The sequence below is a fragment of the Aphis gossypii genome, chromosome 3 (genome assembly GCF_020184175.1).
Source record: "Aphis gossypii isolate Hap1 chromosome 3, ASM2018417v2, whole genome shotgun sequence".
NCBI classification, from domain to species: Eukaryota; Metazoa; Arthropoda; class Insecta; order Hemiptera; family Aphididae; genus Aphis; species Aphis gossypii.
Genome location: NC_065532.1, coordinates 48073187 through 48089592, shown reverse-complemented (window position 1 = coordinate 48089592; position 16406 = coordinate 48073187). Strand labels below are relative to the sequence as shown.

Here is a 16406-nt window from a genome sequence, read left to right as displayed (position 1 = left end):
TTATAATTTAATAATTTATAAAAATGTAACAAAGGTGCGTAATAAATAAGTCATATTAATTAATAGTTAAACTGTCTACATTTTCTAAAAAATACACCAATGCATGTATAGATAACGAAGTATTAAGTATTGTTTAATTGTCTGCCCGTCGTCTGTTTTAATTTCTCTGGATATTATAACTAGAGTTCGCTTACTGATCACTTCACTCACAAATCTACCCTAGAGCACGACCCCCTCGACCTAAGAGATCCATCTTTATATTTAATATATGTTATTAAAAATGTTTAAAAATAAAATATACAAAACTTTTTTTTTAATAATAAAAAGTCATGAGTAATAAATAATTATTATTGTTTAATTATTTATTAATTATCATGGCAATTATATTATTTAGACGATAAAATAAACAAAACTTTTTATAGTAATATAGAGACATATTATTATTATTATTATTTATTTACTACCTTTTAATGACTAAAACTTGCAAAATCATGTCAGTTCAAAAAGTTAATGCGATCTACGGTGGCCCTTAAAATTTTAATTAAAGCGGTCCTATTTAGATAGTTAGGGAGTAGAGGAGTAAAATTGCATACTCTACATATTCTATGGTTTCATTTACTCTGACCTATGGATGTCCGGGTGACTGAAACAAACTGTTCGAAAATTCCAATTTTATGAACATTTTTATTGACATAATATTTCAAATATTTCATATTTTATTAGCCAATATTGTCAATCAAACAGTATAAGGATTTAAAACTAATTACATTCAATAATAATAATAAAGATACAACGATTAAAGAAATGATTAAAAGGATCATTTTATTATTGTGAATCACAAGAGTATTTATTGTTTAAAAGGGTGTTGAAGCTTGAAGTACATGGTAGATGGAAAACGGTAATTTATATCTTAACTGAGGTTTAACTTCTTTGTTCGTATTGAATGACAAACAAGATAGGTAAGCATACAAGGAGGATTGAACTGAGGTAAAGATTCTGCACGTGGTTATTGCAGAAAGTTGTGTGTTATATTTTAGTCAGACACGAATAAAATATCATATCAAGACAAATATGTAAATAGATTATTTACTACTTTAATCACATTTTCTTAAACTAAAATCTTATCGTCATTTGTGATTCACTTGAATTTGTCCATTTAAAATACTAATAATCATAATACCAATGTATAGTCTATTACCTATAGTATGTGTGTAATATAAGTTATGCGACATTATAGGTTAGAGTATTCTAGTGTGAATAATTAGGTATTGTCGAGTGCTATTCCCTTTAACTCATTATACATATTATTCTGTTTTCAAATTTCAACGTATTCTGTCTTTTGACATAGACGTTGGCAGTATAAAAAGAGTAACGCATTTGTCAAGAATAGTACATTACAACGCTTCCGTGTTGTAAATTCACCACATTAATACGTCATAAGAATTAAATCGTATAATATAATTATAACATATTAAAACAGCTGTTGATGTGAATTGTTAATATAGGTATTTATACTACGCGTCAAGGCAACTCAACACCTTTAATACAGCATTTTGGCTATTAAACGAAACGTTTAGGTATACATAATTAACGTTTAAACATCAGTGTGTTTGACAATCACGGTTCAATCGTATTCTATTCGATTAATAATCATAAATCGGTGATACCGGTTGTTATAAATTATATAATGACATCCGTCAAATACAGAACAATAGATATGCAAGTCTATTTTATGAAATACACATCTGATTTGGATCATTGCCTATTTTGAATATTATAATAAACGTGTCATTAATTTAAATGTTTTACTACATTCAAAACTTCATCATATAAACAATAAACATAATATAACAAGTATGAAAAAAAAATATAATAATCAATAATAATATTATATAATTGAGTTATTTATCTAGATTAATATCATAAATTATTTCTACAAATAAATAGGAGGTACTTACTTGTCTATTAGTGAAATGTTTTTTTGGAAATGTAAGCTGTCGTCAATAGAGTTATTAACACCATATAAATATTATATTTTTATTAAATTTGCTACGAGTGCGAAAAAATACTTAAATTCATAAAAAGTTTTATCATGGACAAATAAATATTATAATCGTTTTTATAACTTTTAAAAATAAAGGTAATAAAAACTACTTAAATGAAAAAATGTGTATTTTATATTTTATAGATCAATTAAATACAATATTTTTATTATTTAAAAGTTAAAATATTTCAATTCGAATATATGCAATTTATTATTATTTTATTCTGATTCTTAATATTTAATTAGTTTTTTTTATATAATAGTAACTGAATCTTAATTTGATAATAATTATATACGTATTGTCGATGATTGTCAATAACGATAGTAAGTTACACATTACAGTTAATTAAATTTTTAAATTATAAAACCAGTTAGGTGTTCTATAATTTAAAAAATTTTTAGATAATAGCACTATAATATGATATAAGAATAAATATTTCAAACACGCAATAATTTAGGACATATTTTGTAAAAAAATAATATTTTGATAACAAATAAAAGTTATAAAGTTAATAGTCAAAAGCATATTAAAGCAAGCAATCAAAATAAAATTCCATGTATTTTTATTTTACATATTACATCGATTGAATCAAGTTAATTACCCCTTTGACATTTTGTATTTGTCGTATACGCCGATTACTCGGACGTATACCAAAATAAAGTTAAACACAAAATAACGCAAAGTACTTTATTTGAAGTTTGAACACGACGTCCGATGGTGCTCGAGTCACACGATCACCACCACTGACTCCCTTTGCTGTCTTAGCCATCTCACTTATATATTACACTTACAATAGAATTACTATCGATTGTTCTACATTTGTCTATTACTACGTTAAATTTACAGTTTATAGACACTATGACACTATGATTATTATGTAATTGTTATTTTAACCCGATTAGTAAATTATTAAACAAATTTATTTACATTTCTTATTATTATATCTTGCTTACTATGCTAACTGTAATATAAAGTTTACGGATATTGAATTGCACAATTGTTATTTTAACCTATTTGTGTGAATAATTAAGTATTGCTTAACTTATTGAATTTTACTGTTTTACTTATTATCTATAGTTTTTCTTAACTTATTTCTTACGTACTAACATCTCTTATAAAATATTCATACAAATAATACAACATATTATATGAATACAATAAAAGCGATTCCTACAAAATCCAAACTAATTATTACCTATTAATAATACCTCTTAAAATTGTATGTTTCAATAGGTCTATCTTACATAAAATGTCATTAATATGATTAAAATATATATTTAAAATAATAATTATCTAATTTGTATTTTTTGTTTTAACCCTTCAAATAAAATGTTAATTTTATTATAATTCACTATATTCAATTTTAGATTAAAAGTTTTGATAATTTAAATAGTTTTTTATTTTTAAATTATAAGAAAGACGTAAGTTTTAAATTTATAGCCTTTAGGTGATTCACATAATACTCCTTCAAACTTTTCTATTGATTACCTATCTATATATTTTGTTCATTTACAATTTTAAAATATTAAATAGGTAGGTATTAATTTTATTTTAAAATAATTATTTTCATACAAATACTAAAATACGAGTACCCGACCTTCATTATTCAATGCAAAAATTATAAATATTTAATCTTGAATAGCTAGGATTTTGAAAACAGCCTAAAATATAAGGTTTCAAAAAAAATTTTACATGGGTCACATGCATTTTATCAATTTGAATTTGTGTATTATTGACTCTAAAAATAGGGTTTTAGTTGAATGCATTTTTTTCATCTAATATAAAAATGACTATTTCCTAATTCAATTTTTAATGATAATAATTAAAAAGGATAAATATAATTGTTATTACTTCGTATGACTTAGATATAACATTCACAGTTAAACAAAATAACTCAATATAAAATTAAAAACAAAAAAAAAAAAGTAAATGAGTAGGTAAAATAAATAGATTGCGTCTGGTGTGGCCCAGTTCAATTCTTTTTATTGTTCGTCAATTGTGTCGATTTTGAAACCCTACTTATATAATATAAATCTATTGCTCTGATACAAAAAAAGTATATATCAATTGCACCAAAAATTATTTTTTTTAGTAAAAGTACAAAAACTGTCTTATTTAATTTAATTTTAATTTAAGAGTTTTACGACCGTTGCAACTAGTATTGTAATGTCAATTTTTACTTTTAGAAAAAAATAAAATGCAAATAAAAAAAATACATAGCTACCCGTTTTAATTTCATTACCTTATTAAACTTTTTTGTAGAGTTAGTTTATATTTTTTACAAATTCAAAATACCTATATAGATTGGTGGGTTCTTTACATGAAAATGAATAATTTTGAAAATAATTTATTCTCTACCACGTTCACTTATAACTATTTTCATAATAAATAAGAGCATTTCATTCCTCCTTTTATATTCATTGGACATTACATTCATCAGCGATGTATACAGCAGTTGGCTTTTCGTGTACCTTTGGAGTACAATATAAAGTCGCTTCTCCAGTAGTGTACTCCTGACAACGTCCTAGACGACGGTAATATAGGTTTACCAAACTCAGCTATCTGAAATTTAACACATCCGTTATAGTGACCCACTCGACACCTACTGTACAGCATTATAGTACCTAGTTGTGTCCATCTTTTTATAATCTCCTATTCTACCGTAAAATCGACATCAAATCAAACGCGGGGATATCGGGTCTATGACTTACGGCGCCTAACTCAACACAGACTGTCTGTTAGCGATGTGTGCTATATAAGTCATGGTTTGCGGAGGACAGGGTCTCTGCCGGCCGCATGATTCAACACGTCCGACTAACGGCTGCACCAAGACACACAATCGACAGACACCGCAATAGCCGTTTCCCACGTACCGAGCAACAAGTCACGGGACCTGTCGGTCACGGTATCGCCGGCTCTCTAAATGAAAAACCACAAGCCCGCTCGAAGTCGACCCAGTTAGGCGGAAATCTAATGTCTTGGCGTGACACGGCCTCAACAGGGATTAACTTCTGGTCTACCGTTCGTAACCGTTGTCGGTAGAACATATAGCTCCCTCACCAATTCTCAACTACCAATAATAAAGGTTTTACGGTTACTAGTAACGTGGTCTACGCACTCATCGGTAGGTCCCGGAGACGTGCGACGAGCTACACTACGAAAACTAACCTTTCCTCTATCCGCTACCAGAGGACGCCTCAGTCTGCGAGGATATAAAATTAGATTTAAATTAAACAGTATATGCAAAGAAAAATTCTCAGATTTTTGTAAGCTATAAACAATTCAAAAATATTATTTTAACTAAATGAACTAAAAATTACATTTTTTTTCTTCATTATAAAAATGCATAACATGCTTCTAGTAATACATGCATTTGGTAAATAATAAATTATATTATTTTAAAAACAAAATAAATAAATGAAAATAAATTGGTACCCGAAGGTTAAACACATAAACTGAGTATATACTATTACGTTAAACTAAATTATTTTTCATACTTTATAAAATATTTTTGTTTAAATAATAACTTTTATAGCTAGTTATAATATAAAATAGAATAATTTATAAGAATATACAATATTTTTATTAGTAATTTTATGAGTAGATAATTTTTGTTATAAAAAAAACTTGAGACCTTCATGAAACAATAAATTAATATTCATCTAGTTTGGTATGGCAGCTTTCAAAACTATTTTCCACATTTAATGAATACATTTAAAATAGATCAAAAGCTATACAGATTTTACTAAAAATTATTTTCTTTTCAATAAATGAAATTAAACCAATGTAAAGCTCAGAATCTCACACAAACTTGGCATACAAAATCCATTATAATGGATGTACCTATAATGAATAGGTATATATAGATATTAGATATACTTAATTTTTTTCAAACAAACACTGTCTTTTCAAGAAGTAGACAATTTTTTTTTATATAGATACCGTACTACAGACCTCTATTTCACATCTATTGTAGCAAGTACACAACCATACCCGTACTTACATCAAGGTAAAAAAAAAAGTGAACTAATATCAAAGATAATATTATTTGTTTGGTTATATTGTGTACGATATTACTTATTGAACTCAAAGCGTAACTATAATAATGTATAAGTTGAATGTAAGAAAAACTACATCATAATTTATTTACAGTGGCGTAACTAGGGCTCGTGGCAAAATATGCCGGTTAGGTTATTCTTATAATAACCACAATTTTTTTTTTTTGAAATTACAACATACAATATGTAAAATATAATTTAATTATAGTAACAAATTTTAAAATCAATTTTATCTACGTATTGCGACAATGTATGCAATGTAGTCGTTTGCTCGTGAGTTTATCCCCAAAATATCACCCATCATTACATCATGCAGTATTATTCATATTTCATATACTGTTAATTTAACTGATTAAATAGTAACATTCATACTTCGAAAAATAAAAATATAACTATACAATATCCCTAATATTTATAAAGACAACGAATTTTAATTTTTCACGAAATGCAATTATATTCATACTTGCAGGAGTCACGTTACGCGGTATAATTGTAACTCATGTTAGGATGCATATAATACAGCTTTCATATATTAAGTTAATGCAACTCGATTCATTCTAGCTAAATTTTTAATAACTTATTCATATTTCAGAAGACAGATTGAAAAATATGTTATGACTCAAATGCCGATTAACTCCTCCATCCAACTCCTACCATAACTTCCGTAACTATTTGGATATTCATAGTGTGGTTTTTAAAATATTTTCTTAATTAGCCATGTTAATTGATTATCTTGAACTTTTTAAAAAAAAAAACTCAAATTGTTTCTTCAAACATAGACAAACCAAAAATATAACCAATATGGCAATACAAGATATAACTTTAATATATATTATGATCTCAAAGCTACACTAGAATTAGAGCAATGATAAAATTGAAATTTACTTTTCATTAATTTCTTGTCTTTTAGCATAATAATAATTGTATTATCTTAGCCCGTATAGTTTTATGTTCAATATTTTGGGATCTCATACCTAACTTATATTTGGTATTATTATTTTTTTTTTTTTTATGCAAATTATTTTCGAATCTTTTAAGAACTACAGTAATTATATGTTGAATAAATAAAAAATAAAACATATTATAACTTATGTAACAATGTTTATGGACTTATGGAAGTTGTAACAACAAATACGTTTGCGTCATTTCACTCGATGAATGATAAAAGTTTTTATTGTAATTCTACACTAATAGGTACGTGATACGCTGTAATACAAGAAGTCCAAACTGATGTTTATATTAAATTAAATAGTTTCCATTTACAACTCATTCCTATAAATATAGTAAAGTTAAAAGAACGTAAATTGAAAAACTAAGATATAATCCAACAATTTAATAAACGAAAGTTAATTCAATATGAATTTATTAAATTTATGACATTTAACTATATAACAAAACTATCGACAGGTACTTATATCTATGAGTAGGTGGAAATAAATATTAATGTAGAATATTATTATTAATATTTAATTAACAAAAACAAAATAATGTGTTATTGTGATTCTCTTTTGCTGCCCAGTTATATGCACTTAAATTCATCAGATAATACTATACAATCCCAAATTATTGGATAAAAAATTAAACTTATTAATCATATTTAGGTGAAATGAGAAGAAATAATTTTGTGATACATCCTGATGTCTCTCCAATTTATTTAAAACTTTAAATAATATCAAAACTAACAATTTGACAAATTACGTATAACAGAACAATATTCTTAAAAGTAGGTACGTACTATAATAACGAATAATAATCCAATAAAGTCGAATTCAAAAAGCAAACGGTCGTAGTAAGTACAGTCTTTCCCTTTAATATTGATTTTATGTTTTTATTAAATTGATTAAAAAACAATACAATTTAAAACAACACAACTATCATAAGCCTGCTTAAAATAAAAATTCTAAATATTAATAACAATTAAAGAAATTTAACGCACCATATTATGAAATTCAAGAAGTTAAAAATTTAATTTTAATAAAACATAGCTTACATCGATCAATTTTTAACAATGTTTAATTAGTAATTACTGATACAATTTCTATAGCATCTATTATAACAACCTTATTCTTGTTATAATTTCTATGTATATAACTAAAAGCAGTTAATAAATCTGTATAACGTTTAGTTACGGATTCAAGTGAAACTCATACGTTCACTCTTATAACATAATTGCAAATTTTAAATTTATTCGAATATTTATGTACTTTTAATAATTATTATAAGTCCGCCGGGTCGTAATTTGCCTGTCAGTATTTATTAATGTGTGATTTTTCATTTTCATCTTGTATTCCAGCAGTACACGATAAATTGTTAAATTTGTGTAAATGTGTAACGCGAGGGAGGTCACTGGTGACAGGATTATTCAACATCAGAAAATTTTAATCCCGTCACTTGTATTAGAGAAAATAAATGTCATAATATTATTTGAAGTGTTCGTTTACGAAACATAGACTGTAATCTTAATTCATTTTAAAACATTATGGTTTCTTTTACACTAAATACCCTATTAAATTTTTAATAGAGCAAACATGATAATTGTGATGAATTCAATTCGTGATTATTATAAACATTGATTAAGTGCTTAAAATTAAAATGATGGGATAGGAATACCTATTTAATATAATAATAATAATAAATTACAATTTCGTGCGGCCCTCGAGGCGTACTATATCATAGTGCGCTACCGTTAATAATGTTCAACTCACAAGTGAACTCTGAAATTAGTTCGTTGTCATTACATAACAACGAAAACTTGTTTAACATAGTAAATGTAATTGAATTTTATTTTATATAATTCGCGAAACGATTTTCATATTTTTTAATGTACTCAATGGATGTTATGAGTACTAGTTACAATTGATGAACCGTTCGAGAGTATATACCAGGGGTGGCCAAGCCACGGCTAGCATCTTATTTCATTTTTACTAAAAAAAAATTTTATATGAATTTATGCATTATATTATATTGTATTATGACTTTTTTTTTTTTTTACATTTTGGCTCTTCCATATTTATTACTACATTTGGTGGCTCGCGAGTCTTTTCTCGCTGGCCACTCCTGATATATACGTAGGCTATTTATTCAGTTAAATAACAGATAGAAACTTGTAACTTATAATTTATAAAGGTTTAAAATTTGGTTGTTTATATGAACAAAAGTCAAAATGTATAATAATTTGTTTGGAATGAAAAACGTCGTGTTATGTTAATTTATGAGTTTAAGGCTCGTAATAGCCGCGTATTAAGTTAGGTAAGTGATAAATTAAATAATTTCATAACCATATATATGATCAGTTATATATATCGCCTTTATGTTTATTTGATTTTTTCTAGAATGTAAAAAAATAAAAATGGAAATTATTTTCATAGTATTGCGTGTGAAAGTCTAATAATAATGATTTGAGCTCGAGGAAATTCTTGATTTTACATATTATATGTATGGTAAATAATTTATAAGTAAATCATCATATTAGCATTTTTACTGAACTACATATTTGTTAAATGGGTTATTGAATGTAGAACACAACTAAATACAAAATTGTATTTTACATATTATATATACATATATATTTAGTGTACTTTGTTGTTGTTTTTGAGATTTGCTTGTATAAATTAAATCTATTTTAAAAATGTTTGTGAATTTTGTAGTAAAACTAAACAAAATTCATTATTTTAATTTGTAATCAAATCATATTTTAAAAAGTATAAATAATTTACGACTTTATCAATATTTGAAAACCAGTTTTGGACATCCGATATAGATCACTATCCAGCCATGTCTACGATAAAAATTATAAGTCTATATGTAAATTAGTTGATAAAATCATATAGTAATATAACATTAGTTCACTAGATACTTCAAAGAAGAAAAATGCATTTGAAAAACAGAAGTTTGTATCTCCAACGAACACTTAATTCGTTTATAAAATATAAGGAATTTGGACTAATTTATTAAATATGAACTTTAAGTATCTATGATAATAAAATTATTATCACAACCGGAGTGATAATGATTTAATGTTTTATATGCGACAACAGTAAATGTATTACATCTAGATATTATATTGATAAACAAGGCAAACCCACTTATTGTAATCCAGTTAACCCAATAAATCAATAACAGTCAACACAGGAAAGCATTTGGACTTAAAATTAACTTATTTTACTATTAATATTAATATTACTGGTTCAATGATTACAGCATATATTGGCTAATATAAGTTTCTGAAACTATTGTTAATCGATAGTAGTGCGTTACATTATAGATTTTAATTTCAGCAACTAGTTCGTGATTATGTTATTATTTTCTGACGGTTAATGCTGTTTTTATTAATAATAATTATTATAAAGTGGCCATAATTTGAAGAAAAAAGAAGTAAGTCGTGAATTAGCTTCGGGATGTTAAAAATGCGGTATAAATGTGTTGTTTCACACGTTCAAAAATACGGAGGTTTTGTTCAATAAAATTATTAGCCATGCAATCATATTATGTATTAACCAACGACTTACAAAAAGTCCATTAAACCGCGTTTTGATCTATTTTAATGTAATATTATTAATATCTTGTCTTCTGTGAGGTTTACAAGTCATGATAGGTACCGAAAATATAACACTTTCCGACATTAAGATAGGTAGATATATCATATGTAAAGAACAATTCTTAATACACCGCGTAATTTGATCGTACATTATACAACTTTCATCACAGACAATGGGTGATGATATGCGCAATAATAACATTACATTTTTATTGTTTTATTTTTTAAATAGAAATTACAATATAGACAATTACTTTACGGTTCTTAACTTTCTATTGTAAAATATGGAACTTTGTAACTTTATATCGTTTATAAAAATAATTATATATGAAATAAATAAAAATAAAAATAGGTACAGTAATTGATTTTTCGATCACGGATAAAAAAATGAACCTCCTACAATTTGTAGATGTTTTAAATCATTATATTTTTATCAATGGTTTGATTTTCAAACTTGTCTATTTTTTAATATTACACAATTATTAATACTCTAATATAATAATTATTCCCTATATTTTCTATATTATAGAAAAAGCCCATTTTGTTCATTGATTTAAAACGGGTTATGTAAAACGTTATATACAGACATGGTATAATATGGTGTCAAAACGCCAAAGGCTAGTGCAAGTACGTACACAAAAATAAAAATAATAAAACTTGTTTATCCATAAGCCAAATAATAGAACAAGAATATAATAATATGACATCGCGCAGCCACAAATGGTCACTGACTTGTACTTCTTAATAAACAATATGTCTTATTGTTGTAAACAATTGTGCACCTGTGTTTCTAGAACAGCCATAATATATTCTATAGTTTAAGTATAATGTTAATTTATTTTCAATTATAGCAAAAACATTTTAAACACCTATAGATTCAAAACGTATAAAATTTTTTTTATCCAATTGGATGTAAAAGTATATTAATGATCAATCTAAAATAAATAAATGAATACTTCAAAATATATGCAAAATACTACTGATGTATACGAATGTATGTTAATTGTCAGTCATCAGTGGTTTATATAAGTATACTTGTATTTTTCAGGTAAAAAGTACAAAAGAATTTATTTTTGTTATTCATACCAGCAACTTATTAGATATGATTTCCCATCAATAGCTAAAAATATGTAACAAAGAAATTTATTAATTTTAAATTGAGGGAAGTGGCTAGTAAATATTGACAGAGGTCAAAAAATAATAAGCTCAACCTTAATAATTTTAAATTTAAGAAATGAAATGAATTTATCTGACTTTATTGGTTCAAAATCAGTTTTTTCAATGTTGATAAAAATAAACTATACAACTTTTGATTTCCAAGTTTTCACTCGAACCAAATACATTATAATAACAGATAAATAATCTCAAAATATTGAATATACCACAAAAACAAACGGAATGGATGCCATTATAACAAATCGATTCCATAGAAGATGTTAATGATAATATTGAAAGGATAACAGTCCATAAACTTGACACGTCAAAGTCTTTCTGACGTCCTTGCGTCTCTCATTCAATGAACGACATCACGTTCCGATGAATTTATGGATCAACGAAGAAAACAATCAACCTGATACATACCAATGATTCTGTTCTAGTTGTAGTTTAAATTTTGTCGAAAATAATATGATCGATGGGAATAGTAAATCCGTTGTAACTGCAAATACAGGAGCCCAGTGGTCCCATCGGATCGGATTATGATCGAAAGTAAATGGATTCTTAGAAGGATACATTTCGACATCGATAAATATTAATGTTTTTTAGAAGTTATTCGGCAAATATTAAATAATATTATTTCCATCAATACCGTTATTTTTAAATGTATACCATATCATATACATCAATATTTTTCATTTTAATTTCAAGTATAAAAATCACGTTATGGCAAATTTTCTTTCAATAGAACCAATTTTGAGTTTCTTAAATATTATATTGAAATACATATTATAAAAGTTATATACATAAGAACAATGATTAAGCATATCAATATTTTTATTTTTTAGCGAGAAATAATCATGTGTTCTTAATTTATGTTTGATAATAGGTAATTTCAATCTAATATTTAAGCAATTAAGCTAAATACACAAAATTGGTTTTTACTGAACAAAAATTTACTAGATACCTATGTTGTACGATTGTAAGAACGGAGACAACACGTGCGGATGTGGCATCCTATTAACACAATAAATTATAATACTATTTATTCAATCGAAAACCATCACTATTACTCATATAATGAACATTATATTGATTTCAAAATAGTTAAACGATTTGAGGATAATAATATTAATACTAAATCTGAAACAATTATGATGAATATCATTAATATTTTAATAACAACATTGAAGGATTATACGTATAACCGAACTTATAATAAACATCTTATTAAGTCTTGAACAAATATTTATTAAGTATAGCAAAAGCAAATATTTAACCACAAAATGGAATCAAATATTCAAATGTTGAATTATTTTAAATTATATCTACATATTATTTATGCATTATAATATATTTTCTATAGTAAAAGTACAAATACATATTAATAGCACATACATTTTACAAATATAAATAATAATTTAACCGTAACATCTGCTTGTATAGTATAAGAATATATACAATAGAAAGCGTTAATAAATAGGGCGATTCACCAAGAATGCTCATATTCATTTTTACATATTATATGTACTAAATTAATTCAAATTTTGAATTTTAAGATTTTTTAGAATCCTACTTCAAATGTTTGATATTTTTGTACTACTTAAAGAGTGTTTGTGCAGATATAAAATTGTTATTTTTAATGATCACAATTTTTAAGTCAATATTTTTTTTTACTTTTTCTATTTTATTTCCATTACTTAAAAATTATATTAAAAATTAATACAGGCAATACAAAAAACGTAAGGCACTGCCATTAAATTTACATTGTTACGTAATAATATTCAATCGCATGACTTTCGATTTTTCTACTTTTTAATTGTACCCAGTGGACGTTTTAATAATATTTTTAATATAATAAAATTATGAAGTCAATAAAATTATAATATTTATCAGGATAAAAAAACTAAAATTATTATGCAATATAAGCATCTATCATGATGTAAACCTATTTTTCCCTAGGGTTCTTAAATGCTTGTTAAATCAAATTTCTAGTTATATAGCTGTTTTTGTTCGTCGCATAATTCTTAAAAAGCACATGCGTATATATTTTTGTCTGGTACTAAATATTTTATTAATTTGTTTATAAAATATGGCAACATTATGACAAAATATGTTTGTTTTAATCTTTAATAGTATAAATAATTATTGGATTATTTATTGATTTATCGTAACAGGGTTTTTAATACCTAGGTTATTATTTTAATCATATTATATTATATCGAGTAAATCCACTTCTGTCGGCAACTTAAATTAATTCTCATATACCTACCTACCTAATTAACTGAAAAATATGTATTAAACACATGCATAATATAGAATTTTACCTATAAAAGCTTTCATATAATAATATATTACAAAAATAGTTAACCACTATAATTATTGTAACTATTGTATTCATAGAGAATGAGAATCTTCTTAATCAGCTAAAACCTAGTTTCACAATAGTTGAACATTATGTGATAAGATTTTTCTGAACATATCGGTAACGATTAGTTCTGTATTGAGAATTAGGGAGGTGTACAAAATCATATTATACAATAAAATGAAAAATATTAATGTTAACTATTACCTACAGAAAAGAATAAAATAAAAATTATACTTAACAATAATTAATAATATAATGTATAGTAAGAACGACAATATACACAACCAAGCGGCAAGCACAAGCCACCACTTGAATAAATAATTATATATCGTAATATAAGCTGATTGCAATTTGTGAAACATAGGTGAAGCATAGGATGCCTGTATCGTATTTAAAGGTCAATGTCTGTTATCTAATTAAAACACGTTGAGTTAATTAGTAAAATCAAATTACTAAGCATGATTTGACCAAAATTATTTGCAAAGTATTATTGAGCAATATCATTTTTATGGAGAGAATGTCAACTCTCAAAAATAAATTAAATATTATGATTTTTATATATATATATATTATAATTGAACTCCATGCCATGGTTGAGAAATTAATTGAGTTAAATATTTCAAAATGCTTGGTTATTTATGTTATTTTTTAATTTTAAACTTAACTTATTAAAAACTGTTTCTAAAATTATCTTAGTTATACTGATATTATACAATGTATACATAATGTAGTTTTACCATATTATAAAATTATATTGTACAACTTTTTAGTTTCTCAGAATGGCTTAAATTTTATCATAAAAACTTGTTTTGGTTCTATCAAAATACATCTTAATTATTAAAATTATACTCTTAAAATAAATTAAAATAGTTATAAACACTTCCTTATAGTTATTACTTTATTAGTTGTAACTTATAAACTTTTAAAACATGGTACTAAATTACTTTTATTAAATATTGATCAATTAAGTGTATTTTTTATTTTTATTTTGTTTAATATAATAGGCACTCAGGGTTTGAGAAGACATAGTTTTAGTTAAAGGTACTTATATCAACTATTACCTATGTAAACAATCAACAATCTTTTTTTTTATATATAGGTACCTATATTGAATCGGAAATTATTAATTGGTATAATTTACATTTATTAAAATAAACGTTATTTCTAACTAGAATTCATTAAATTGAATGTTTAATGTTCATTGAACAACTTAATTATCTTTATTTTATGAAGATGATTTATAGTAATATTTTTTTCTGATTTTGTATCATTTGTATCACAGATCCCAACCACGCGTGATGACCTATTTCGTCAAGTTTTGTTAATACCTATGTTAAGTATATCCTTCATTATTACAAAATACTTACACTTTTATGACTCCTTTTTTCACAGTAAATATTGAAATAGTAACCAGTAATGACACTTTTTATCTATTTTCAACCATTATGAACAAATAACTAGTCTAAAATCACTTCAATTTAACACACCATTAAAAAAAAAAAAAACAGAATAGATTTTTGTCTGGGGGAGGAACTTTAACATTTTCTTACTTTCCTTACACACAGTCACACAGATAAATAATTATTAGAATTTTCGGTTTAATACTGACATAGAGTAAAGTAGAATACTACTAATATCAGCTGGTTTGTGTTTCGGTTTTGACTCAATTTATTATTTATTACACCATGACCATACGTATTTTACACAACACTGTCATAACGGCAAAATCAAACGAACTGAATATTGTCCAAACGAGATTTTCATAATTCATGGCACAAACAGTCGTAATTAATATTGTTATCGCAGTAACCAATCAAAGTCGATCAGACGTAATCGCTAGTACCTATAATCTAAAAATAGTTTTCAATGAAATAAGCGATCGGTGTCCCGATGATTTCCACGAATTTTATCACGTATTATTAATAAATTGAACTATTAATTTATATCTGTATGATAATATATATCTATATGAAAAAAACATTCATCATTGTAATGCTATATTATTAATATTATGAGAATATGTTATAATAATTTATAATTTAATATAAAAAAAAATTTGGGAGGAGCTACCCCGGGTTGCGCCACGTTTTTTTTTATAAAACACGAAAACAATTATTTCAAAAATATTTTTTATTGACTTCAAACTCTATAAAAAAAAAAAAAATCACAAATTTGAATGCTAATTTTTTAAATAATAATTATCTCACATAAATGAAATTATCTTATGTAGCTAAAAAAATAGG

At 25.3% G+C, this 16406-nt stretch overlaps 1 long non-coding RNA gene across 1 annotated transcript in view; it reads right to left on the bottom strand.

Moving 5' to 3' along the window:
* The window catches only part of LOC126550737 (uncharacterized), a 31456-nt gene extending 15501 nt beyond the window's left edge, over positions 1 to 15955 (bottom strand). Inside the window, exon 1 of the long non-coding RNA XR_007604786.1 lies at positions 15531 to 15955. This is a non-coding gene — a long non-coding RNA (uncharacterized LOC126550737). The remainder of the gene's footprint in view (positions 1 to 15530) is intronic.
* Positions 15956 to 16406: the final 451 nt, after the last annotated feature.